Source organism: Aotus nancymaae, unplaced genomic scaffold (genome assembly GCF_030222135.1).
Source record: "Aotus nancymaae isolate 86718 unplaced genomic scaffold, 86718_ANA_hifiasm-v0.15.2.pri h1tg000029l, whole genome shotgun sequence".
NCBI lineage: Eukaryota > Metazoa > Chordata > Mammalia > Primates > Aotidae > Aotus > Aotus nancymaae.
Window position 1 is genome coordinate 87,325,344 of NW_026988442.1, and position 26,350 is coordinate 87,351,693.

The window sequence follows — 26,350 nt, forward strand, 5'->3', positions numbered from 1 at the left end:
TGATGGTCATATAGGAAATGTCCTGTGGAGTAAGTATGGCACAGAGCTGATGCTGTAAACTATTCCTAAAGAAAGACAGTAAAAGTGTATTGCTGTCCTTAGCAGTTGAAGCAAACTGCTTTGAGTTTAAAAATTTTGTTTTGTTTTGTTCTGATTTTCTGCTTATTGAAACAGAGGGAAAGACATTCTTCAGGTCAATAGCTGTATAGTAGGTGCTAGGGACTGTGCAAGAGAGCATGTATTGATCAGTGCGGATTGGGAGACATAACCACCACACTTTCAAAAGCATGGATGGCTATGCTATGCTTTCATGTCTTTTAATGTATACATTAATGTATTTTAATGAATTTCCTTTCATTGTTGTCTATAGTATTGATGATGGTTGTTTTATAATTTGTTACCTAGGATACAGAATATCAAGATAGAGTGGCAACAATGAAAGAAATTCACTAAAATATATTAAGCAGAATGGATATGGTCTAGAAATCTGGGACAGCTGATGTAATATGGGCGCCTCACCTTGAGGAGAGTTGAGAGCACTTTCAGCATGTTAAAGGATAGTTGTATTATGTTAGGAACACTTTTAGAAAGTTCCCAGTATGAGAAGACTAGTGTGAGAAAATGTTGGGGAGCCGAAGAAATGGACTGCAACAGGCAGCCATTATTTTTAGCTGACTAGCTTCAAATAACCCATGTCAGAAAAGGAAGCGGGATGGCTATCACCTACCCTGGCTTCTTGGAAGCTAGGGTACAGGCTTGTGACCTCGCCCAAGTCAGCTGGATGTTTCTGCCTAGGACTTTGAAATGTGAGTGTCAGAATCTCATAGGACATGCAGAGATTACTTTTTCTATGGCTGAGATACAGACAGCAGTCCAGTGACAACGGTGTTGGTGATGGTATGTGTTTTAGTCTGCTCTGACTACTGTAACAAAATCCCAGAGGCCGGGTAGCTTATAAACAACAGAAATTTATTTCTCACAGTTCTAGAGGCTGGGAAGTCCAAGATCAAGGTAACAACAGATTTGGTGTTTGGTGGGGGCTCTTTTCCTGGTTGCTAGATGATGCTTTCTAACCATGTTCTCATGTGGCAGAAGATACAAGGCAGCTCTCCAGGCTCTTTAATAAGGGCATTAATCCCATTCATGAGGGCTTGTAACTACCTTGCAAAGGTCCTGTCTCCTCATATCATCACATTGGGGATTAGGTTTCAGCATATGAATTTTAGAGGGACACAACATTCAGACCATGCCTGTGGTGCTAAGAAGACTGTTTTCACAGTGGGACCTTCTCAACACCTTATTTTCCTTAGCTTTTTTCTCTTTTCTGAACCTGGTTTCCAGATAATTTCAATGGAATCTGAGTCAGCCAATACACTACAAATAAATTCCTTTTCTGCTTAAGTTAGCTGGAGTTGTTTGCCTCCCAGAACACTGATTGTTGAAGTATTCAATAATGTTCAATCCATTTGTGTGTGTGTGTGTGTGTGTGTGTGTGTGTGTGTGTGTGTATTTCACTCAGAGTATTAGAGAATTAGCAATAGAGACTTTCTTAAATGGAGGAAAAAAAACCAAGTTCATTCACCTGTAGACATTATCCTGACAAAGCTTGTGGCAGAAATTTTTGGTGGAATGCATGGGCTGGCTCAGATCTGGGCTAACCCTTAATCCAAACTATGATGTGGGAGAATTTTGTTTAAAATGGTTTCTATTTTTATGCCCTGTCCCCCATCCCCTCACCCACATTTATAGAGAATGGGGGCTGACGGAATTGTACTGGCATAGAAGCTATTCAGAAAATAGATTGATTGATTAACTAAGAATAGGAAAGATATTGAATAGTATTTCATTATGTATTCAACAGACACTTACTGACTTAGTTCCTAGACCCCAGCCTAGCACTCAGTGACTGTCCCATAGAATGATCTAGGTCAGGGGTCTCAAGCTAAGATATTTATCATCAATGACCTCACTTTACCACCTGATCCAAATCTAAGTTTGGAGTTTCAAAAATCACAGAAATGAGTCCATTAGTATGCACGTGGATTTAGGATAGCTTTTTAAAGGACTTACATGTCCACGTGTGCAGGGAAGCTTAGGCATAAGCAATACCTTATTTGGAATGGCTTTTCAGGCCTAGTGAAAGCCGATTGAAACCAAAGTAAAAATTTAAAATACCTCATTACTCCCAACCAAATACAGAAAAAGTTTCTTCTGTCAAAACAACTTGTATTTTAAGTAATGGATTCTTTTTTCTTCTGCTTGTCAAATAACCTCATATGACTTAAGCAGAATGGCTGCACTCTGGGAATGCTTGGTTGTAGCGGGTGTAGCCTGTGTGTATTTCCGCCATCCCTCCTTCCACATAAAGTGCCCATCACTCTCATTCATGACCCTACTCCCCACAGCCGTGTCTGTGACAGCACCACAGGCCTGAGGTCTTCCCGTGCTGTGCTGCTTTTCTCAGCCGAGTGGTGCTAACTGCTGTACAAACCACCCCTACATCCCATGCAGGCAGTTAACTTCCAAGGGGTGACTTGGGGACCCAGATAGCTTGGGTCCCCGAGTCACCCCTTGGAAGTTATTCCTGTTATCTTCAGATAATTTGCAGAGGACACCCATTCACCTGTGTGTTAGGGAGATTCAGCTTCGAATCTCAAAAGCTGATCATACCAGCTCCATCTCACGGTGTTGCCATCCGGTGCTGCACAAGTTCAACCAGGGAAAGGGCAGAAGAATCCTGCACCTAATGCGTTACCAGGTCAGCCTGGAACCCCTGTCACTGTCACCCACATTCCATTGCAAAATGTTTAATTCCAAATGCAGGGGAAGCTGGAAAGTGCAGTCCGTGGGGACTCCCTAGCAGCAACCTGACAGTGGAGTGGGAGCATGGGCCTTTCTGGGCTGTGGTCATCTCTGCTGTACCATGTAATAACCAACCTCTTCCTCAACAACAAGCTTTTGACTCATCCCCATGGAGTAAGAAACTGGAGAAACGAATTCATCCTCTGGCACTAATATTTGATGATGTTTTTATTTCATGATCACTTCCAGAATATTTGTATGTTTAAAAAAAGGAAAAAGCAGGTAGTCTACCTGAAGGTAACTCAAGGCCATGGCTTTCAAATCACTGGGGGAGTAGTTTGGTGGGAGAAACGATCCTGCTATCTTTAGATAATTTGCAGAGGACACCCATTCACTTATGTGTTAGGGAGATACAGCTTCCATTCTCAAAGGCTGATCGTATCAGAGAGGGGACAGAATAGATACCTTTTGGAGATTTCCAACCAAATTCTAGCCCTGCTGTGCCCTTATTGGCTCTATAAGTCTAGGAGCAGAGCAGTGGTGTTCAGCTGGCAAACAGCTTGAGGAGTGATTTGGCCCAGCTCTGTTTTCGCTAGGAGTGAGATGATGGATGTCTCATTCATTTTCCAATGCTGATAGATTCCCTGACTCACTGGGGCCAGATATGCATCTCCTACCCGGCAGTGAAAATGTCAATAACCACTCTCTTTTTACTCTGCTTCTTCCCAGGCTGGGGATGGGCTTCCATTAAATCCTTAACCCATACTTTTTTGGTTAAATCAAATTTATAGCCACTGGAGGGATAGGATTTCAGCTATATTTACCTTGCCCTCAGCCAAGTATCCTGAACTAGTTTTTTCAACCACTTACATATCAGTTTCCAATTAAAGCCAAGGGCAGGCCCTAAGCTTGAGACCAGGAAAAACTGCTTCACCTTCTGTGTGGGACTCAGGCACTTTAGGTACAGGAGGGGAACGGTAGTATCATGGGGAGGTGGCTGAGCTTGGGGCGAGGGAGGGTGACATCAGTGGGAGAGTGGGTGACCTTAGTGAAAAGGTGGGTGACAACTGGGAAAGGCTGGAATTGCTGACTCTTTCGTCAGTGAATTTAAAGCAAACCATGTCTAAATGTCTATCACCCTCTAAGAACACAGCTGATAGGCTAATTTACCTTTGAGCATCAAAGATTAATGATAGCTAACATTCACTGATTGCTTACTCCATATTGGTCACTGTGCGAACCAGCTTCCACATCGCCCCATCTAATACTTCTGACAAGCCAGGGAGGAAAGAGGATGACGATTGTCCCCATTTCTCAGCTGAGGAGTTGGTCACAAGAAGAAGATAAATGACCCTCCCAAGGTCACAGAACCAGTGACATGGCAGAGCCAGGATTTGAATTCCCAAACCTGGTTTGAGAGCCTGGCCTCATAACTGCTTCCAATGTCCTTGCTCCTGAAATGATGACATTCTAAAAGGGCCCAGAATTGGGCCAAATAAATAAATCCATAATGGTAGCCCTGTGATGGGGAGATGAGGGAGACGTTTTTAGACAGGAGGTTTTTATAAAGTCATCTTTCCAATTACACTATGTTTTCGGTGGAACATGCTGCCCATGGAGAAGCCCAGCCCACTGCCACATCCAAGGGGAAGATGTCATCCTCAGGTTTTATCTTCAGCTGTGGTGTTGGAGGAGAGATCAGCTATGAGCTATTCATGAGCAGAATTAGAAGAAACTAAGAGGAGCCCAATCATTACTCTTTATTCTCTGAATTCACATTTTCCCCATGACAGAGTTGGTGCATTTTCATTCTTTTAAAAATTTAGTATTGGTTTAGGTTCTTCAACGTGGGCTTACATGGGACATCCTTTCAAATGGTAGTTGCCACCAGATGGTCCTTCCTGGAAGAGCTTTCACAGCTCTGCAGGGGCAGAGAGGTCTTGGAGTGAAGTCCTCCTGAAGAGCCTTGAGCCGTGGGCCCACTCCTCTTCCCAACCACCCCAGCAGACTCCTGGGGGATTCCCTTCAGTCTGGTGGGGAATGACAAAGGCAGGAAAGAAGGGCACCATCTGTGGGTCAGAGGAATCCCCAGGCATAGGCCAGGCTGAGGTTCTGGAGTAGGGGGTGTGGAACATGGCTTGCACCTGCTGGTGGGACCAGGGTTGGAGCTGGTGTTGGGGGAATGAGGAGGAAGTTCCGGGAAAAAAGGAACCATCCTTGTCTCTGCTGCTACTGCCATTCTCCACCATTGGTGCAGCCCTGGACTGAGGTGACAAGCCAGCCTTGGGACAGGTGGTCAGGGGTTTGTTCAGAGCTCGGCATGTGGTTGTGCACAGGGACAGGGATCCCCAACTCCCTGGCCATGGACCAGTATCATTCTGTAGCCTGTTAGGACCCAGGCCACACAGCAGGAGGTGAGTGGTGGGCAAGCGAGAATTACCACCTGAGCTCTGCCTCCTGTCAGATCAGTGGTGACATTAGATTCTCATAGGAAAACAAACCCTATTGTGAACTGTGCATGTGAGGAATTTAGGTTGCTCGCTCCTTATGAGAGGTTGAATGATAAATGTAAGGCTGTAATGTGCTTGAATCGCCCCCAAACCATCCCTCACCATCCTGCAGTCCATGGAAAAGTTGTCTTTAGTGGAGTCAGTCTCTTGTGCCCAAAATTTTGGGGACTGCTGCACAAGGACATCAGGCCAAGTGGCATGGCAGGACTGTGCTCGCCCACCTGTGCACTCTGGCATTGGGCTGAGTCTGTGTGGAGGAAAGGGTGCCATCTCTAATGACCATAAAGACACTGTCTGCTCATTCTGCTGTGCTTCTCCAGGGCTGTATTGACTAGAGGTAGGACTTTTTTTTTTTTTTTTTCTAATTCACACAAAGACTCTACATGGGCTAGCTGTGTTCCTGGGTTTGGGCATTCCCAACTGCAGCATATTTGAAAGGGGATCCCAAGAAATGATTTAGGGTAAGCAAAGAGAGTTTCTGTTGGCCCCTAGATGGAGTGGACATCCTTGAAGAGTGAGGAAGCTGTGTTTGGCAGTGAAGAATGGGAAGTACTTATTGTAATGTGGAGAAGTGTGAACTACGGGTGTATCAGCCTGCTCAGGCTGCATAACAGAATACAGCACACTCGGGGGCTTAAACAGCAGACACTTATTCTATCATGGTTCTGGAGGCTGGAAGTCCAAGATCAAGGTGCCTGCGGGGTTGGTTCCTGGTGAGGCCTCCCATCCTGCCTTGCAGAAGGCTGCCTTCTCACAAGGCCTTTCCTCTGTGCACATACACTCCTAGTAGCTCTTCCTTTTCTTAGGAAGACACACATTCTATTGGATCAGTGCCTCATCCTAACAACCTCATTTAACCTTAATTATCTCCTTAAAGACCCTGTCTTCAAATATAGTCACAATTAGGGGTGGGTGAGGGTGGGGACACAATTTAGTCCATAAGAGCAGAAAATGCCTATGATTCTGCAATTCTGCAATTGGTGTTTTAGTATTGCATGTGTGTGTGTGTGTGTGTGTGTGTGTGTGTGTGAAAGAGAGAGAGAGAGAGAGAAAGAGAGAGAGAGATCTGAACTGGATCACAATCTTCTGAAGCAAGGTTTTTGTTTAAAAAGTTATTTTTTTTAACTCCTGTCCTCTTAGTCCCCCCAACCCTCCACCACAGTGCCACACATAGGCCTTCTGCCCATTAGGCACCAGACAACTGCACGTGATGCAAGCCCGGAAGGACCTTGCTGGTGCACATGTGCAGGAGAGAAGAGTAAAGCCAGCACTTGATTCTGGGAGACTCTCTCAAATCCAGGTAGGAGCTGATGGAGGGAAGGCTCCCATCAGCTCAGTCTCTGAAGAACGAGATGGAATTTTCAGAAAGGAAATGAACCGTAATTTCAGCCCGTTCACACTCTAATTTCACTTTGTTAAATAACATTATTTATTCAGTAACCTTTGGAATTCACATGCTTCATATTTAATGGGTCCAATTATACTCTTCCTAGCATGCCTGTGAAACATGCCGTTTTCGCCATTCGAACCGCTTGTTTGACATGATTTCAGATGTTATATTACTCCGTAGGGTAATGTGCCTTAATAGCCCCAAACTCCAATAACAAGAAGGATTAGCAGAGCAATAAGCTTTTATCCATCAGCATAACTCCAGAATTGCTGCACACAAGAGACCCTGAAGGCAACAGATCTCTTATTTATTCAAAGGCCATTTTGAACAAAACGAAAGTAGCTTTTGTTTTGGATGATAAAAATAATATATGCTCATTAAAAAACTGTAAACAATGAGAAAGAGATAAAAGTAGAGAAATTGCCCATGGTCCTGCCATCCAGGGATAGCTCCTAGACTCTTTAATGTGTTCCCTTTGATTTTCTTTTTTTCTTTCTTTCTTTTTTTTTGATATGGAATCTCCCTTTGTCACCCAGGCTGGAGTGTGGTGGTGCAATCTTGGCTCATTGCAATCTCTGCCTCCTGGGTTCAAGTGATTCTCCTGGCTCAGCCTCCCAAATAGCTGGGATTACAGGCATGCACCATGATGCCTGGCTAATTTTTGTGTTTTTAATAGAGATGAGGTTTCACCAGTGGCCAGGTTGGTCTCGAACTCCTGACCTCAAGTGATCCACCCACCTTGGCCTCCCAAAGTGCTGGGATTACAAGCATGAGCCACCGTGCCTAGCCTGATTTTCTTCCTGAGCTCGATCTTATGTTTGTGGGTGTCTGTCCCACACTTCTCCATAATGGGATTATACTAAATATCATGTTTCCCTACACTCACTTTAAAAAATCTTTTTTGTCATGAAAAACTTCAAACATATACTAAAATGGACTGAAATCCATATGAATCTCCATTTGTGATGCCTCTTTTCTCATCTGAACTGCAATTTACCCCCAACCTAGATTATTCTGAAGCAAATCCTAGCCATGCTCTCATTCTATCAGTAAATATCTCAGCATGTCTCTATAAAAGACAAAAACTCTTAAAAAATGACAATACACTTTTCACAGCTTAACAATTAACAGCAAAGTCTTAATATCCTTAAATATTCAGTCACTGTTTATATTTCTCTAATTGTCTTGTAATTGTTTTATTTGAATCTGGATCAAGGCATACTTATAATAGATTCCTTTGGTTGATAAGTCTTTTAAATCTTTTTTTTTTTAACTCTTATTTTAGGTTCAGAGGTATATGTGAAGTTTTATTATATAGTTAAATTTGTGTCATGGGGATTCATTGTACAGATTATTTTGTTACCCAGGTACTAAACCTAGTACTCAGTAGTTATTTTTTTCAGCTCTTCTTCCTCCTCCAAGTCTCCACCCTCCACCAACAGACACCCCAGTGTCTGTTGTTTTCTTCTTTGTATTCATGAGTTCTCATCATTTAGCTCCCATGTACAAGTGAGAACATGTGGTATTTGGTTTTCTGTTCCTTTGTTAGTTTGCTAATGATAATAGCCTGTAATTCTATCCAGGTTCCTGCCAAAGACATGATCTCACTTGATCCAAGATGGCCGAATAGGAACAGCTCTGGAGTGTAGTTTCCAGTGACAATGCAGAGGGTGAGTGATCACTGCCTTTCTAAATGAGTTTTTACTGCTCACAGACCAGGAGAGTCCCAGGTGGAAAAGTGCCATGAGTCTCCAGCACTGCTGTTTCAGCCAGCAAAGTGGGTCTCTGCACAAAAACTCACACAAATCTGGGCAGCCATTTCAACTGGCGCCTGGAACACCTGGGAGACAGAGTTGCCCATTCAACTGAAAAAAAGGGGGCTGAAACAGGGAGCCAGGTGATCTGGCTCAGCCAGTCCCACCCCTACAAAGACCAGAAATCTGAAATGCTCTGGATTGAGAGTTTCACAGCAAGCACAGCTGGACCCGGGACAGTCCAGCTCTGTTGGGGGAAGGGTGTCTGCCATTACCGAGGCAGTCCACCATTACTGAGGCAGTCCACCATTACCGAGGCAGTCTGCCATTACCAAGGCAATCCACCATTACCAAGGCAGTCTGCCATTACAGAGGCAGTCTGCCATTACTGAGGCAAACCACCATTACCTAGGCAGTTCTAACTTTACCTCTATAAACAAAACCACAAGGAAGTTCACACAGCAGCTGGGCAGAGCCCACGGCAGCTCAGCAATGCCTCTGCTGGCAGACTGTGACTAGGCTACCTCCTCGCTGGGCAGGGCATCTCTGAAAAAAGGCAGCAGCACGTCAGGAATTTATAAATAAAGCCCCACCTTCCCTGGATAGAGCACCTGGGAAAAAAAGGCACTTATGAGTTCCACTGCAGCAGACTTAAATGTACCTGCCTAGCAGCTCTGAATGGAACAATGGAGCTTACAGCTCAGCACTTGAACTCCTATAAGGGACAAACTGTTTCCTCAAGCAGCTCCCCTACCTCTGTATATTCAAAGAGACACCTCGTAAAGGAGAGCTCAGGCTGACAGCTGGCGTGTATCCTTCTGGGATGAAGATAACAGAAGAAGAAACTGGCAGAAATCCTTACTGTTCTGCAGCCACCACAGGTGATCCCCAGGCAAGCAGAGTCTGGAGTGGACCTCCAGCAGTCCTACAGCAGAGGGGCCTGACTCTTAGAAGGAAAATTATAAAACAGACAAAACTTCATTACCAACAAAAAGGAGGTCCACTTAGAGACTGCATCCGAAAGTTACCAACTACAGAGACCACAGGTAGATAAATCCACAAAGATGGGAAGAAACCAGTGCAAAAGGATGAAAACACCCAAAACCAGAATGCCTCTCCTCCTCCAAGGGATCACGACTCCTCACCAGCAAGGGAACAAGGCTGGATGGAGAATGAGTCTGATGAATTGATAGAAACAGGCTTCAGAAAGTGGGTAATAACAAACTTTCTGAGCTAAAAGAGCATGTTCTAACCCAATGCAAAGAAACTCAGAACCTTGAAAAAAGGTTTGACGAAATGCTAACCAAGAATAAACAGCTTAGAGAAGAACATAAATGAACTGTTGGAGCTGAAAAACACAACATGAGAACTTCATGAAGCATACACAAGTTTCAATAGCCAAATTGACCAAGCTGAAGAAAGGATATCAGAGATTGAAGATCAACTCAATGAAATAAAATGAGAAGGCAAGATCAGAGAAAAAGAGTAAGCCAGAGAGAAAGGTTGGGTTACCCACCAGGGGAAGCCCATCAGGCTCACAGCAGATCTCTCAGCAGAAACCCTACAAGCCAGAAGAGAGTTGGGGCCAATATACAACATTCTTAAAGAAAAGAACTTTCAACCTAGACTTTCATATCCAGCCAAATTAAGCTCATAAGTGAAGGAGAAATAAAATCCTTTACGAACAAACAATTGCTGAGAGATTTAATTACCATCAGGCCTGCCTTACAAGAGCTCCTGAAAGAAGCACTAAACATAGAAAGGAACAACCAGTACCAGCCACTCCAAAAACATATCAAATGGTAAAGATCATTGATACAGTGAAGAAACTGTGTCAACTGATGGGCAAAACAACCAGCTAGCATAAAAATGGCAGGATCAAATTCACATACTACAATATTAACCCTAAATGTAAATGGGTTAAATGCCCCAAAGAAAAGACACAGACTGGCAAATTGGATAAAAAGTCAAAACCCATCGGTGTGCAGTATCCAGGAAATCCATCTCATGTGCAAGGATACACAATACACATCTCATGTGCAAGGAGACTCAATAAAGTGATGGAGGAAGATTTACCAAGCAAATGGAGAGCAAAAAAAAAGCAGGAGTTGCAATCCTGGTCTCTGGTAAAATAGACTTTAAACCAACAAAGATCAAAAGAGACAAAGAAGGGCATTGCATAATGGTAAAAGGATCAATGTAATGAGAAGAGCTAATGATCCTCAATATATATGCACCCAATACAGGAGCACCCAGATACATAAAGCAAGTTCTTAATAACCTACCAAGAGACTTAGACTCCCACACAATAATAGTGGGAGACTTAAACACTCCACCGTCAATATTAGACAGATCAATGAGACAGAAAATTAACAAGAATATCCAGGACTTGAACTCAGACCTGGACCAAGCAAACCTAATAGACATTTACAGAACTCTCCACCCAAAATCCACAGAATATACATTCTTCTCAGCACTACATCACACCTACTCTAAAACCGACCACATAATTGGAAGAAAATCACTCCTCAGCAAATGCAAAAGAATGGAAATCATAACAGTCTCTCAGACCACAGTGCAATCAAACTAGAACTCAGGATTAAGAAACTAACTTAGAACCTCACAACTTCATGGAAACTGAACAACTGGCTCTTGAATGTTGACTGGATAAACAATGAAATGAAGGCAGAAATAAAGATGTTCTTTGACACCAATGAGAATGAAGATACAACGTACCAGAATCTCTGGGACACATTTAAAGCTGTGTCTAGAGGAAAATTTATAGCAATAAATGCCCACATGAGAAGCAAGGAAAGACATAAAATTGACACCCTATCATCAAAATTGAAAGAGTTGGAGGAGCAATATTTTTAAAAAAATCAAAAGCTAGCAGAAGACAAGAAATAACTGAGATCAGAGCAGAACTGAAGGAGACAGAGACACAAAAAACCCTTCAAAAAATTAATAAATCCAGGAGCTGGCTTTTTGAAAAGATCAACAAAATAGACAGACCACTAGCCAGATTAATAAAAAAGAAAAGAGAAGAATCAAACAGATGCAATAAAAAATGATAAAGGGGATATCACCACCAATTCCACAGAAATACAAACTACCATCAGAGATTACCACAAACAACTCTATGCACATAAACCAGTAAACCTGGAAGAGATGGATAAATTCCTGGACACTTGCACCCTCCCAAGCTTAAACTAGGAAGAAGTCAAAACCCTGAATAGACCAATAACAAGGGCTGAAGTTGAGGCAGCAATTAATAGCCTACCAACAAAAAAAGTCCAGGTCCAGACGGGTTCACAGCTGAATTCTACCAGACGTACAAAGAGGAGCTGGTACAATTCCTTCTGAAACTATTCCAAACAATACAAAAAGAGGGAATCCTTCCCAGATCATTTTATGAGACCAACATCATCCTGATGCCAAAACCCGGCAGAGACTCAGCAAGCAAAGAAAACTTCAGGCCAATATCCATGATGAACATAGATGCAAAAATCTTCAATAAAGTACTGGCAAGCCGATTGCAACAGCACATCAAAAAGCTTATCCATCATGATCAAGTAGGCTTCATCCTGGGGATGCAAGGCTGGCTCAACATATGCAAGTCTATAAATGTAATTCACCACATAAACAGAACCAAAGACAAAAACCACCTGATTATCTCAATAGATGCAGAGAAGGCCTTTGACAAAATTCAACAGCCCTTTATGCTAAAAACTCTCAACGAACTAGGTATTGACGGAACGTATCCAAAAATAATAAAAGCTATTTATGACAAACCAACAGCCAATATCATACTGAATGGGCAAAAACTGAAAGCATTCCCTTTGCAATCTGGCACTAGACAAGGATGCCCTCTCTCACTACTCCTATTCAATATAATATTGGAAGTTCCAGCCAGAGCAATCAGGCAAGAAAAAGAAATAAAGGGTATTCAATTAGGAAAGGAAGAAGTCAAATTGTCTCTGTTTGCAGATGACATGATTGTATAGAAGACCCCATCGTTTCAGCCCAAAATCTCCTTAAACTGATAAGTAACTTCAGTAAAGTCTCAGGATACAAAATCAATGTGCAGAAATCACAAGCATTCCTATTCACCAATAGCAAACTTAAAGAGAGCCAAATCAAGAATGAACTGACATTCACAATTGCTACAAAGAGAATAAAATACCTAGGAATACAACTAACAAAGGATGTAAAGGACTCTTCAAGGAGAACTACAAACCACTGCTCAACGAAGTAAGAGAGGACACAAACAGATGGAGAAACATTACATGCTCATGGTTAGGAAGAATCAATATTGTAAAAATGGCCAAACTGCCAAAAGTAATTTATAGATTCAATGCTATCCCATCAAGCTACCTATGACCCTCTTCACAAAACTGGAAAAAAACCACCTTAAATTTCATGTGAAACCAAAAGAGAGCCCGCATAGCCAAGTCAATTCTAAGCAAAAAGAACAAAACTGGAGGCATCACACTACCTGACTTCAAACTATATTACAAGGCTACAGTCATCAAAATAGCATGGTACTGGTACCAGAACAGAGATATAGACGAATGGAACAAAACAGAGGCCTTGGAGGCAATGCCACACATCTACAATCATCTGATCTTTGATAAACCTGACAAAAACAAGCAATGGGGAAAGGATTCCCTGTTTAATTAATGGTGTTGGGAAAACTGGCAAGCCATGTGCAGAAAGCAGAAACTGGACCTCTTCCTGACACCTTACACTAAAATTAACTACAGATGGATTAAAGACTTAAACATAAGACCTAACATCATAAAAATCCTAGAAGAAAATCTAGGCAAAACCATTCAGGACATAGGCACAGGCAAGGACTTCATGACTAAAACACCAAAAGCAATGGCAACAAAAGCCAAAATAGACAAATGGGATCTAATTAAACTCCAGAGCTTCTGCACAGCAAAAGAAACAGTAATTAGAGTGAACTGGCAACCAACAGAATGGGAAAAAATTTTTGCAGTCTATCCATCTGACAAAGGGCTAATACCCAGAATCTACAAAGAACTAAAACAGATTTACAAGAAAAAACAAACAAACCCATTCAAAAGTGGGTACTGTTATCTCATTGTGGTTTTGATTTGCATTTCTCTAATGATCAGTGTTACTGAGCTTTTTTTTCATACGCTTTTTGGCTGCATGCGTGTCTTTAGCAATCTTTTAAATCTATAGGCTTCTCTTCTCTCTTTTCCCCTTATAGTTTATTTGTTGAAGAAATGCAGTCATCCATTCTATGAAGTTTCTGTCTGGATCTTGCTGCCTGCTTTTCTATGGTGTCTGTCCTGTGTAGTTCCTGTGCATTGCTAGTTAGACCTGAAGGCTTGATGAGATTCAGGCTCTATTTTGGCTAGTCACATCTACATGACTTGGTGTTGTGTACATGCTCCAGGAGGCATCATGTCTGATCTCTTTATGTTACTTAGATCTGTTACCTAGATCTACTAATTCATTACAAGGTGTAAAATGGTGATACTGTAATCCCATCATATCATTTTTGTTTATTAGTTGGAATACTTCTGTAAACATAAATTTCCCCTCCACAACTGTTTAGTCACCCAGAGGCATAATTTACACAGCAAGGACGGGATAAATGCTTGATTCTTTTCTTTTCTGTATCAGTTTTCGAAATAATGGGTAGGTTTCTCATCATCCCCTGAGTGAACAATAAAATTTTTTCTCTTTTGTTTTTAGTATTATAACAAAATTCTAGATTTATATATATTTGATATGATTTAACGTACCTTGTTTCTTAAGTATATCATAGGCATTTTTGTTTGTCAACATAATTCTAAATGATCAGTTTTAATGAGTGCACAATTTTCCCTTACATGAAAGTATTAGAATTTACTTAACCATTTATTTTTGTTGGACATTTGTGTTCTATCTCTTTTGATTTAGCATTTCTACTCTAGTTCAGTCTCACTTTTGTAAATATATGTATTTTTCTCCTGAAGTAAGGTAGTACTTTCTCTAATATTATTTGAGAAGATGAAATTAGTAGATTAATTTTTAATGATGATCATGATATGAAAGGGAGTCTGATTAGTTGAGTAGCCTTTTTATCGAAGCTTGAAAGATATTTTCTACTTTACCTATTTAAAATATTCATACCATTAGTGATGGAAAATATTCCTTTTTTTCCCCTCAGGGGTTGAAAAAGTTCTTCAGCAAGGACAAAAGATAAGACTATCAATTAAGCTAAGCCAGTAATTAAACGTGTAAGAATGATAGTAGCAAGGTACCTTTTGCTATTTCCATATTTGATTGAATGTTTTCATAAAAAATAAATTGTCTGGCTTTGAAAGAAATCATATTGCCTTTATTAGTTCACCCTAATGGCAGGACCCATCAGATGCATGACTAAATTTTGTGTATTAATGCACAGACTAGTGCTGGCCATGAGTTAGATGACATTCATCCTGATGTGCCTGTGACAGTGTCTGCTAATATCTATTCTGATATAAACAATGGTGAAACCATTATTAATAATGTTCCCAGCTGGGCATAGGAGCTCACACCTAGCACTTTGGGAGGCTGAGTCGGGTGTTCACTTGAGGTCAGGAGTTCAAGACCAGCCTGGTCAATATGGTGAAATCCCAGCTCTACTAAAAATACAAAGAATTAACCAGCGTGGTGGCGTATGCCAGTAATCCCAGATACTTGGGAGGCTGAGGCAGGAGAATCACTTGAACTCGGCAGGTGGAAGTTGCAGTGAGCTGAGATTGCACCACTGCCCTCCAGCCTGGGCAACAGAGTGAGACCCTGTCTCAAAAAAAAAAAAAATGTTTCCTAGTGCTCTCAAAAGAGTCCTGGTTTGGACAATAAATTATATGATCACCCTAGATATGAACATTTCTGTTTTCTTTCTACTTACTAAAGTTCCCTCATGTTCCTTATTTCAACTGCCTCAAAGATAAGAGAGGAATGTCAAAGGACCACCTTCTTCCCAATCCATCTGGGATCTCACAAATTCATGGCCACATTTATCTTTCCCCCTTTCTTGCTCATTTTTTTATTTAAGCAAGTTGCTACTGTGTCTCTTCCTCTGCAACCTCCATCTTTACTAAAATGCCCTTCAGTAGGACATGAAGCTGTCAGAGCAGGGAGAAAGTGTGTAATAATAGTAGTTCAGTCCAGATGAACAGGATTCGATCCAGATGAGAAGGCTCAAGCCATGGCCACACAGCTAGTTAGTGGCAGAGCAGGACAAGGAGCAGGGTCTGTAAATTCTGTGCCAGTGTCCTACCTTCCTCAAAACATCAAACTTTGGATGAGTTTGATGTTTTGAGGAAGGTAGGACACTAGCTCCCTTCCCATCACTTTGCTATCAGGGCTAAATTATAATGAAAACAAGTCTCAGATCCAGTTCTGCCACACTACATTTATTACTAAGCCATATTTATTGGAAGCAGGCAACAAAGGGTTCTACAATCTCTTTCTCCAAACTTAGGTCAAGTCCACACACAATTATTATATTCTTTGACAAGCGCCTTGTATGAAAGGTCCCGTGGTGCCATGGTGGAGGTAATGCTATTCTAATGGTTGAACCAGACAGCTATTTAGTCAAGTCAGCTGACAAAACCCTATGTTAAGTTGAGGACAGTGGGAGAATACACACTAGACCTGGAATACTCCTCTATCAGTGAAACCTGTTGGGTTTGACAGATTCTTTCTTTCTTTCTTTTTTTTTTTTTTTTTGAGATGGACTCTTGCTCACCCAGGCTGGAGTGCAGTGACATGATCTCGGCTCACTGCAACCTCTGCCTCTTGGGTTTAAGCGATTCTTTTGCTTTAGCCTCCTGAGTAGCTGGGATTACAGATGCGTGCAAATATGCCCAGCTAATTTTTGTATTTTTAGTAGAGACAGTGTTTCACCATGTTGGCCAGGCTGGCCTTGAATTCCCGACCTCAAGTGATCCACCCGCCTTGGCCTCCTAAAATGCTAGGATTACAGGTGTGAGCCACCATGCCTGGCTGAGTATTTCTTATATTTTATTTGTGTAAAGGCAGTGATACCTGTAAGTCTTTTTAGTCAATCACATTTTTTGAGTTCCACTCATTTAACCAATGAAGAGGATTTCTAATATTGTGAAAGGAATGGTTAGCAGCAGTCCTGCAATTTATTCCTTTCTGTTGGACAAGGTGCTGGGATGCCTCTGGGAAGGAAGAGGGACGGCAATCTGATGAAGTCTCCTGTAAACATGTTAATGACAGGCCTCTTGGAAAGTCACTGATGGTAACTCTCATGCTAACCAACAGCAGCTAATAGGAGAGTCCTTACCTACGGAATTCTTTGTAGCAGGACATGCTTGGTCTTTACAGGATTGCTTATGGTAAGTATCTCAGTTCTTTCAGGCTGCTATAACAAATATCCATAGACTGGGTGGATTAAACAACATTTTCCCTCATAGTTCTGGAGGCTGGGAAGTTCAAGATCAAGGTACCATAAGGTCCTGTGTCTGGTGAGGACCTGCCTTCTGGTCTGGCGAGGACCTGCTTTCTGATCTGGTGAGGACCTGCCTTCTGGTGTGGTGAGGACCTGCCTTCTGGTCTGGCGAGGACCTGCTTTCTGGTGTGGTGAGGACCTGCCTTCTGGTGTGGTGAGGACCTGCCTTCTGGTGTGGTGAGGACCTGCCTTCTGGTGTGGTGAGGACCTGCCTTCTGGTGTGGTGAGGACCTGCCTTCTGGTCTGGTGAGGACCTGCCTTCTGGTCTGGTGAGGACCTGCCTTCTGGTTTGCAGAAGGTTGTCTTCTTATATCCTTACCTGTGTAGAGCAGAGAGAGGAAGCAAGTTCTCATGTCTTCTCTTATAAGGGCACTAATTACATTCATGAAGTCTCCACCTTCATGACCTAATTACCTCCCCAAAGCTCTATCTCCTAATACTACAACATTCAGGGTTAGGATTTCTTTCTTTTTTTTTTTTTTTACTTTAGGTTCTAGGGTACATGTGCAGGTCATGCAGGGTTGTTGCATAGGTGCATACTATATCCGGCATTTCATATGAATTTGGTGGGGGACACAAACATTTGGTCCATAGCAGTAAAAAAAAAACAAAAAAAGACAAAAAAAAACTTGGTGGGAGGCTGAGGCAGAAGAATCGCTTGAACCCGGGAGGCGGAAGTTGCAGTGAGCCAAGATTGCACCACCGCACTCCAGCCTGGGCAACGGAGTGAGAGGCTGTCTCAAAAACAAAAACAAAAGACAAACAAACAAACAAAAAACTTGGGATCTATGGATTTATGGCACAGGACTAACTGGAGAATGTCATGTAGGCTATGTAAATATTTGGCTATAAAAATGGAGATGTTTTACGACCAGGGTAGATCCCTTTTATGTGAGCGATGCAGCTGCATGCAATTCTTAGAGGCCTCAAAGTGCATGCTAATGTAGCAAGAGTGGACCTGGGGAGCCTTGCCAGGTGGCCCAGACTTCTCTTTGCTTTACCTGTGGCCACAATTACTTGCATCCTTAGACTTATTAGTAAATCTTGATACTGGATAAGACCTCTGATCCTGTGAGTCTTACTTGGCAGTATAACACTTTGTGCGTCTCTTATCCCTGATGTTAACTAATGTACTTCTGGTATAAATGCAGATGAAAACACCTGAAGCAAGGCCTTACTTTCCTTTGGAGTATGGGTTTATGATTAGATGATTCATATGTTATTCGATAACTCCTGGGTATAAAGTTAATTTGTGTACATGTGTACACCATGCTGTTCATACTGAAGTATTTTAATGCATATCACAGGCAATATAACATGACCAGAACAGGATTAGGCCTCCTATGCAACATAGCACTAACTATAACTACCAATTGTTCTGTGATCGTATGTGCTGGTCACTTTGCATGTGTTAGCTGTAGCTAAGCAAACTTGTAAGGTCTCTGTTCTCATTTTACAGATAAGAAAACTTAGCATTAGAGCGGAAGTAGCTTGCCCAATGTCACGTCACTATGTGACCTCAAGCCTGATATATCTAAAGCCTTTGGATCTGCCACAAACTCAACTGTTCTTAATTGTGACACAAGGAACTAAAGTGGATGGGAACTTAGGCTCTCTGTAGTTTTAGTACTACGGTGGCTTTATGAAAAAAGTTTCCAAAAAGTTTATGGAACTGCTTTCACAAACTCAGAGACAACTGGAGACAAAGGTGAGTTGGCTCCCTGGGGACTAGGGGGTGGGATGCAGAGGGCAGGCCTCCCTGCTCCAGGATGATTCAGGGGCTTCTACATTTGCTTTCACTTAGGGGAAACGTAGAAGCAGCATAAAACACAGTTCCCTTCTCGAGGAACTTACACTCGGCGGGGGAGTAAGATGCATGCAGAAAGCAATACTGGCTGATCCAGACGGCTGAGAATGGTGGGCGCCATTGTGTAGTACATCTTGTGAGTGCATCAGGACTTTAGGAATGGGGATGTGGGAGTAAGAAAGTTCATGAAGGTTTTGGGAGGAAAAGAGCCACGCTTTGGAGAAAGTGTTGGGTCCCAATCTAGCTGTGATGCTGGATTCACAGTGCAACAGGGGTTAGATACTTGGCCCCCCTAACAGCAGTGATGCCTCAGTGAGGGCTTGCTACCTGGGCTCCAGTTAGGCCCTTCACACACATTTTATTGCAAGTCTTCTGAGCCACAATGCAAAGTAGATGCCATTATCTCTATTTTATAGTCCAGGCTCAGCCAGACTTAGTGACCTGCCAATTATCATACGGGAAGTCGTAAGTAAGGTTTGTACCTGAACCTGAGTCTGTGTGAAACCTCAGCTCATACCTATTCCATGATTCCAGTGGTTCTCAAAATGTGAATCGGGACCAGCAACATCAGCCTCATCCAGGAACTAATTGGAAATGCAAATTCCCAGTCCCAATTCAGAGCCCAGACCTGTTGACTCAGAAACTCTGGGGTTGGGTCAGCAATCTACTTTTCAGTAAGCCCTTCAGATGATTCTGATGTGCCCTAAAGTTTGAGAATCACTGCACTGGACCATCAGCCTCTGTTTCTCATTGCAAATGGGGGTAATTATCCCCCCTCACAGTGCGGTGGTAAGGATTATGTGAGACGATGTGTGGGGAACACTAGCTTGGTGCCTGGCTCATAGGAGGAAGGACAGATGGTGGCTGTTCCCTTCCTACCATGAGAATATGAATTGCCATCTTTTTTAGCTAGCACTGTACCTGAAGGATAGTGGGTGGAAGGTTGAGTGAGTGAGAAGAGACATTTTCAGGGAAAGGGTGGAGCATTTCAGATGATGGGAGTCACACAGCCACCAATAGTCACCAGCAGGGCACAGAGTTGTCCTTTCATCACTTCAAATTTCTTCCTTCTTTGTTGGAGATTATAACAATCATTATTATTGGTGAGACATCTGTTCGGCATAATGAACCTGGAGTTCATTGCAATTCGGCAACGAACATTTCCTTGTAATTGGCTCATAAGAACCATAAGATGTAGACAGCCATAGTTAAAGCCTTTTCAGTTCATGGGCGCCATTAGAAGGAGCTCATTAAAGATATGAACAAAGAGAAGGTGTAAATAAAGAATCTTGCTTTCTGTAATCACACCTGTACATCTAACTCCCTCCCCGCAGGGTTTGGCTCAAGAGAATCTCCTTGTGCTCACAGCCTGCTTGCCTGCCCGCTCTCTGTACCCTCATTTTCGCAGGTCTCAGAGTGTCCTATCTCCATTGATCTGCAGCTGGGTTGGGGATGTGGCTTACAGACAGTCTGCAGTGGATGACACTGCCTCGATGGCCATGGACTGCAGGCAGGACCCCTCCTTGGCATTTAGCACAGGCTGAGAGGGGCATGGCAGCGAACCCTTGTTCCTGATGCCTCTTGGAAGCACAGTGGGAACCTGAGTGTGCCCACTGAGTGACTTAGGTTCTGTGACATGGAGTTCTTGCAGGATTTCCCCCCGTTGCAAAATTAAAGGTAAGTGTATCTGATAGCCAAAGTTACATTTAAATTATGTGCTTAATGCATAATCAACAAACTCCGTGTCAGGTTCTATTTTGGGCCATTCTTTGATTTTAGCAGTTTTCTGACCAAGCAGTATTCCTGAGGCCGGCCCTATACATGGGCAAGTCATGTTATTTAACAGCATGAGTGATGTGAGGCACTAGGAAAGACATCTCTCTAATATTTAAAAAGCCCCCCAACAAGAGAACACAATATAGAAATAACAGCCAAAAGCCTCAACAAAACCCCATTAAGTAGGGTAGTAGACGCTTGAAATCTCACCATTTTTGCATTCCACCTAAGGATGCAGGTATTGTTGTCTATCAACATTTGAGATGCAGAATTATTAAACCAGTAACAGTCTTCTGCATGTGTGTTTCAATTAAAAAAAAAATCTGCTTAGTAACTCCCAGAGTGGTGGATTCTAGGTAGTTCAACTTGGGGATTGCTGAAGTAGGCCTGGGCCCAAATTCCTGGGGAGCGGCTGAGGACTGAAAGGGAGGTGCTGGCCCTGCAGACCACCTTTACTAGGCAGGTATTTTTCTACGAACAGGCACAAATGGGCCTCCCCATGCTGTGGATCAGATGGGTGGAGGCCAGGCAGGTGATATGGGCTTCCATTCCCTGCTGCTCCCAGATGCCAGTTGCTGATAAGTTGCTTCTTAAGGAGTCAGCCTGCATTTCTTCTTTCCTAATATACAAAGACAGAGATATTTCAATGCAAACTGAGGGGAAAATGGGGATTTGCAAGGAATTACCTGAGACAGATGTGAGTTCATTTGTGGACTCTGTACTTTCTGCAAGCACATTGCTAGGGGCTGGGCATTCCAAGGCTAAGCAGGTTGGCTCTTAGGTCTCACAGCCCAGGACAGTGCTGCCCAGACTTTTTTCTGTTGCTTCCTACAGAGACTTAGACTTCCTTTCCTAATCCCCTCTCCCAGTCATGAAATTTTAATACCATTGGTTTACTAGAATCTGTTTTAGTACCGTGTGGTTAGTATCTATCTGTCTATCTATCTACCCACCTACCTATCCACCCATCTATCTCTCTTCCATCCATTTATTTATTTGTATATCCATCTATCTGTATCTATGTTTTATACGTAAAATGAATACATTTCTCAATTTCACATTTGTGAAATGTGACCCCTCTTCCAATCAGCCCTGTTGAAATGCATGGATGGTCTGGATAAAGAGACAGACATGTAGACAGGAAAATGATAGAGATTCACAGAGAGTGAAAAAATAAAAGCAGCTCTCCCTACGTAGCTCTCACTCTGTGGCGGGTGCCCTTCCCAGTATTTTACAAGTATTAACGAATCCTCACAGCAGTCCTGCTTGTGATCTACTCAGTAGATGGGGAAACTGGCACAAGGAGGAGTTAAGCAACTTGTCCATGGAGGCGCCTGCAGTTGGTGTTTAATCACAGAAGTCCAGGACTTTGGTTAACCCTCCTGTGTCTGGTGACCTTGCCCCAGCACTTCAGGCCAAGGTATGTCTCTTTTCTTTAACTTCCAGAGAATCAGATTCTTCAGAGTCCACCTCCCTGCCTCCTCAGGGAGGACCACACTGACTCCATGTGATGGGAACCAGTGCCATGGAGGGGCGGCAGCTGCTCCTCTACCCTAGCGCTGAGGACAGAGTGGGGGCTCTGTGTAGTCAGTGGAGTTAAATTCCAGCCTCTACATAACTGTCTTCTGTTATGCATTCTAGAAGAAGCACCTCAAAAGTGGAGCTAGCAGAGGTCTGATTAAACACGTCTTCTGTAAGTAGAACGAGCAAGAGCCCTATATGGTGTAGCATGGAGTCTCTCAGGCCCCCTCAGTACCTTCTAGTCAAATCTCCTGGGTCACATGTTTTGCCACAAGCTGCAGAGTCTATGCTGGTAGCTGAAACTACCTTGACAGCAACATTTCATCTCCTAGGTGTAGGGAATGACCTGGCTCCAAGTGGGTTCCCTGCACTGACTACGGTCCCTGAGACAACTTGAAACCTCATTCCTCCAGAAGGACCCCTTCTAGTATTCTCTTCCTTGGCATTGGAGAACTGCTTGCTAAGGTTTAAGAGGCTTGATTTTAAAAGACATATATTGAAATCCTCTCAAGTGCCAGGCCCTGTGCACAGCATCCCCAAGGGCCCTGTGGCCACACGAAAAGGCCTGTGTGGGGTTTTAACCAGCAGATCTAACTCTTGTAATTGTGAGCTTTAAAATAGACTCTACTTAGAGATAAGGAAATCTATTCTGTTTACAAAGACTTAATAATTTGTACTTATAAGCTCCAATCAAGAAGTCTGGGTGGGTGCATTCTCCCTAAGAACTGAATCAGTCTCCTGTGTTAAATAATGCAGGGAACAAACATACTTTCCTATCCTTGTGCTGAACAGTTCTGGGAAGAATTGTTTACGTTTTTATGCCTGATTTTATACCAAACAATCTGGGGACCGGACAGAAATAACTTAGCTGCTTCCTTGAGGAAATACCTGTTCCTGGAAGATAAGACTGTGAACCGAGATTAACAGCTTTCTCATCAATGCGGCTTTGAGACCCTCACCGCACCATGCCCATCAATCTCCAGCTGCTGTGTCAAAACTTTGCTCCATCCCAGTTGGTTCTCCACCTTATAATTCTTGCCATAAAATCAAACAGCCTTGGGCCTGAAACCTTATAAATACTCTTCCCTGATTTCCCCTCTGAGACACCACTGAGAACATCAAGGTGGTGTCTCCTTGCTTTGTTAAGTTGTAGCCACGTAGTTCTGCCTGATGAGCTTTTCTGGTGGGCATTAGGGGATTGCCAGCTGACATCCCTGCTGTATCTGACTCTGTTAGTGAGCCCCTCTTGACCTCTCTAACCCAATGGCTGTTTTCTGGACAGTGTGAACAGCTTCACATGCACAAGTGCATGGGAATGCAATTAGGGGTCAGGGGAAATCCCCATCAGAGCAAAGGAGCCCACCTGAGCCTGGAACACTCTGCCAGACAGCCCATGGCTCACTCCTTCATCCCTTCCTCTGGACTCAAATGTGACCCTCTTAAGGAGGCCTATGCAGACCTCCCTTTTAAAAACTGAAAATCCAGGCTGGGCATGGTGGCTCATGCCTATAATCCCAGTACTTTGGGAGGCTGAGGCGGGAGGATCACTTGAGCCTGGGAGTTCATGCTAGACAATATGCTAATGCCCAAACTGTACAAAAAAAAAAAAAAATTAGCCGGGCATGGTGGCATGTGCCTGTGGTCCCGGCTATTTGGGAGGCTAAGGTGGGAGGATTGCTTGAGGCTAGGAAGTTGAGGCTGTACACTCTAGCATGGGTGAGAGAGTAAGACCCTGTCTCAAAAAACAGACAAACAAACAAAAAAAAACACAAAAACTAAAGCAAAACGAAACAAAAAACACGAAAACAAAAAAAGTGAAAAATCCCCACCCACTCAGATATCTTTAGTATGCCCGGTCTTCCTGAAATTGATCTACTTTCATTCCATTATATTTTAATTTTTTATTTATCTTTATTTATGGTTTAGAGACAGGGTCTCAATTTGTCTCCTAGGTTGCAGTGCAGAGGTGTGATCTTAGGTCACAGCAGCCTTGAATTCCTGGGCTCAAGGAATCCTCCTGCCTCAGCCTCCCAAGTAGCTGGGACTATAGTCATGTGCCATCATGCTGGGCTGATTTAAAAAAAATTATTAGTAGAGATGATGTCTCACCATCTTGCTCAGGTTGGTTCCAGCTCCTGGGCTTAAGTAATCCTCTGTCTGTGGCCTCCCAAAGTGCTGGGATTACAGGCATGAGTCACTGCTCCCAGTCATATATATATATATATATATATATATATATATATATATATATATTTGTATTTCTAAATACAAAAGAAATATATTTATATTTCTTTTGAGAGGGAGTCTCCTTTGTTACCCAGGCTGGAGTGCAATGGCACAATCTAGGCTCGCTGCAACCTCTGCCTCCTGGGTTCAAATGATTCTCCCACCTCAGCCTCCCTAGTAACTGGGATTACAGGCACCTGCCACCCTGCCCGGCTAATTTTTGTATTTTTGTTTCACTATGTGACTAGGGTGGTCTTGAACTCCTGACCTCCCAAAGTGCTGGGATTATAGGTGTGAGCCACCATGCCTGGCCACCCATTATATTTTTATTGAAAATAAAAATAGTATTTGGTGGTGGTGCTCCCTCCCAAAGACATAGCCACTCAGTTTCTCAGTTAGTGTCTTGAAATACCAGATACACATTAAAATTAACCAGGCAGCTCCAAAAATACAGATGCCTGGGACTGACTGACAGAGATTCTGGTTTGGTGCACTAGGGTGGGATGGAGAATGATTATGTGTGTATATATATATAAAGCTATGTAGGCGATGCAGCTGTGCAGCCGACTGACCTACCTGCAGATAGCCAACAGCAAAGACAAGTGCAGTCCACATGGTCCAGGGCCATCATAAAAATGCACAGTCCTTGATCCAGTTAGTTCATTTCTAGGAATTTATTCAAAGGAGAAAAATCCCACAGGTACATGAAATTCTATTCAACTAGAGTGTTCATTAAGTTTTGCTTATAAAGGGAAATCTAAGACTGAAAAACAATATATTGATATGTATCAGAGACCTACGCATTTACATTTGCTTTGATTGAATCAGATTTACCAACAAACATACGTCTATCCCAATGACGGCTAGCTGATGACAAAAACTGGAAACACTTCAGTGTTCACAATTAGGTTGGTTCAGTAGGAAGGCACTGCCTCCATGAATGATACGCCACACTATCGTCTAAATGATGATAGAGATGAATATTTAATGGAGAGGGAACAATATTCATGCTATATATTTTTTCTTTTTTTTGAGACAGAGTCTCATTCTGTCATCCAGGCTGGAGTGCAGTGGTGTGATCTCGGCTCACTGCAACCTCTACCTCCGAGGTTCAAGCGATTCTCCTGCCTCAGCCTCCTGAGTAGCTGGGATTATAGGCACCCATCCAGCTAATTTTTGTATTTTCAGTAGAGATGGGTTTTCACCATGTTGGCCAGGCTGGTCTTGAACTCCTGACCTCAGGTGATCTGCCTGCCTCGGTCTCCCAAAGTGCTGGGTTTATAGGCGTGATTCACGGTGCCTGGCCCTTCAAGCTGTATTAAGTGAATAAAAATATAATTCAGTTCACCAAATATTTATTGAGTATTTCTTGTATGTAGCCCAGGTTCTGTTCTAGGCCCTGGGAACACATGAGTGAACACAGAAGACAAAAGCCTTGATGCATTGTGGAGCTTACATTCCAGTGTGGAGACAGAGCTGCCCTTATGGTGTGTTCGAAGGTTAAAAATATAATGGAAAAAAATTAGATAAGCCTAAGGAAGAGAGGACATAATTAAGGATGTGTGTATGGATGGACGGGGATTTTCAGTATCAGAAAGGGAGGTTTGGATGGGCCTCACTGAGAAGGTCGTGTGTGAATCAAGGGGTGATGGAGTGAGCCATGGGCTGTCAGCATATTGCAGGCAGAGGGAACAGCAGTGCAGAGGTGCAGAGGTGCTGAGGTGCAGAGTCCCTGGCACACACAAGGGCTAGCAAGGAGCCCTGGCAGGGCTGCAGTGGGGTGAAGGGAGGAGTGAGGTCAAAGAGGTAAGGGGTGTACAGCTCACAGGAGTTCCTGTTGGCTACTGCAGGGGATTCGGCTTTTACTCTGCGAGACATGGGGAGCCACTGCAGGGTTTTAAGTAGAGGAATGACATAGTTATTTATATTTTGAATCAAGAAATGATTTTTTTTTTGGACAGATTGAATGGGAGTGTGAAAGATAAAGATGAAACAAGGATGATTCCAAGGTTTTGGACTGAGAGCCTGGAAGGATTGGGTTGGGAAAGAGCGGGATGTTACATTTGAGAAGTGCACCGC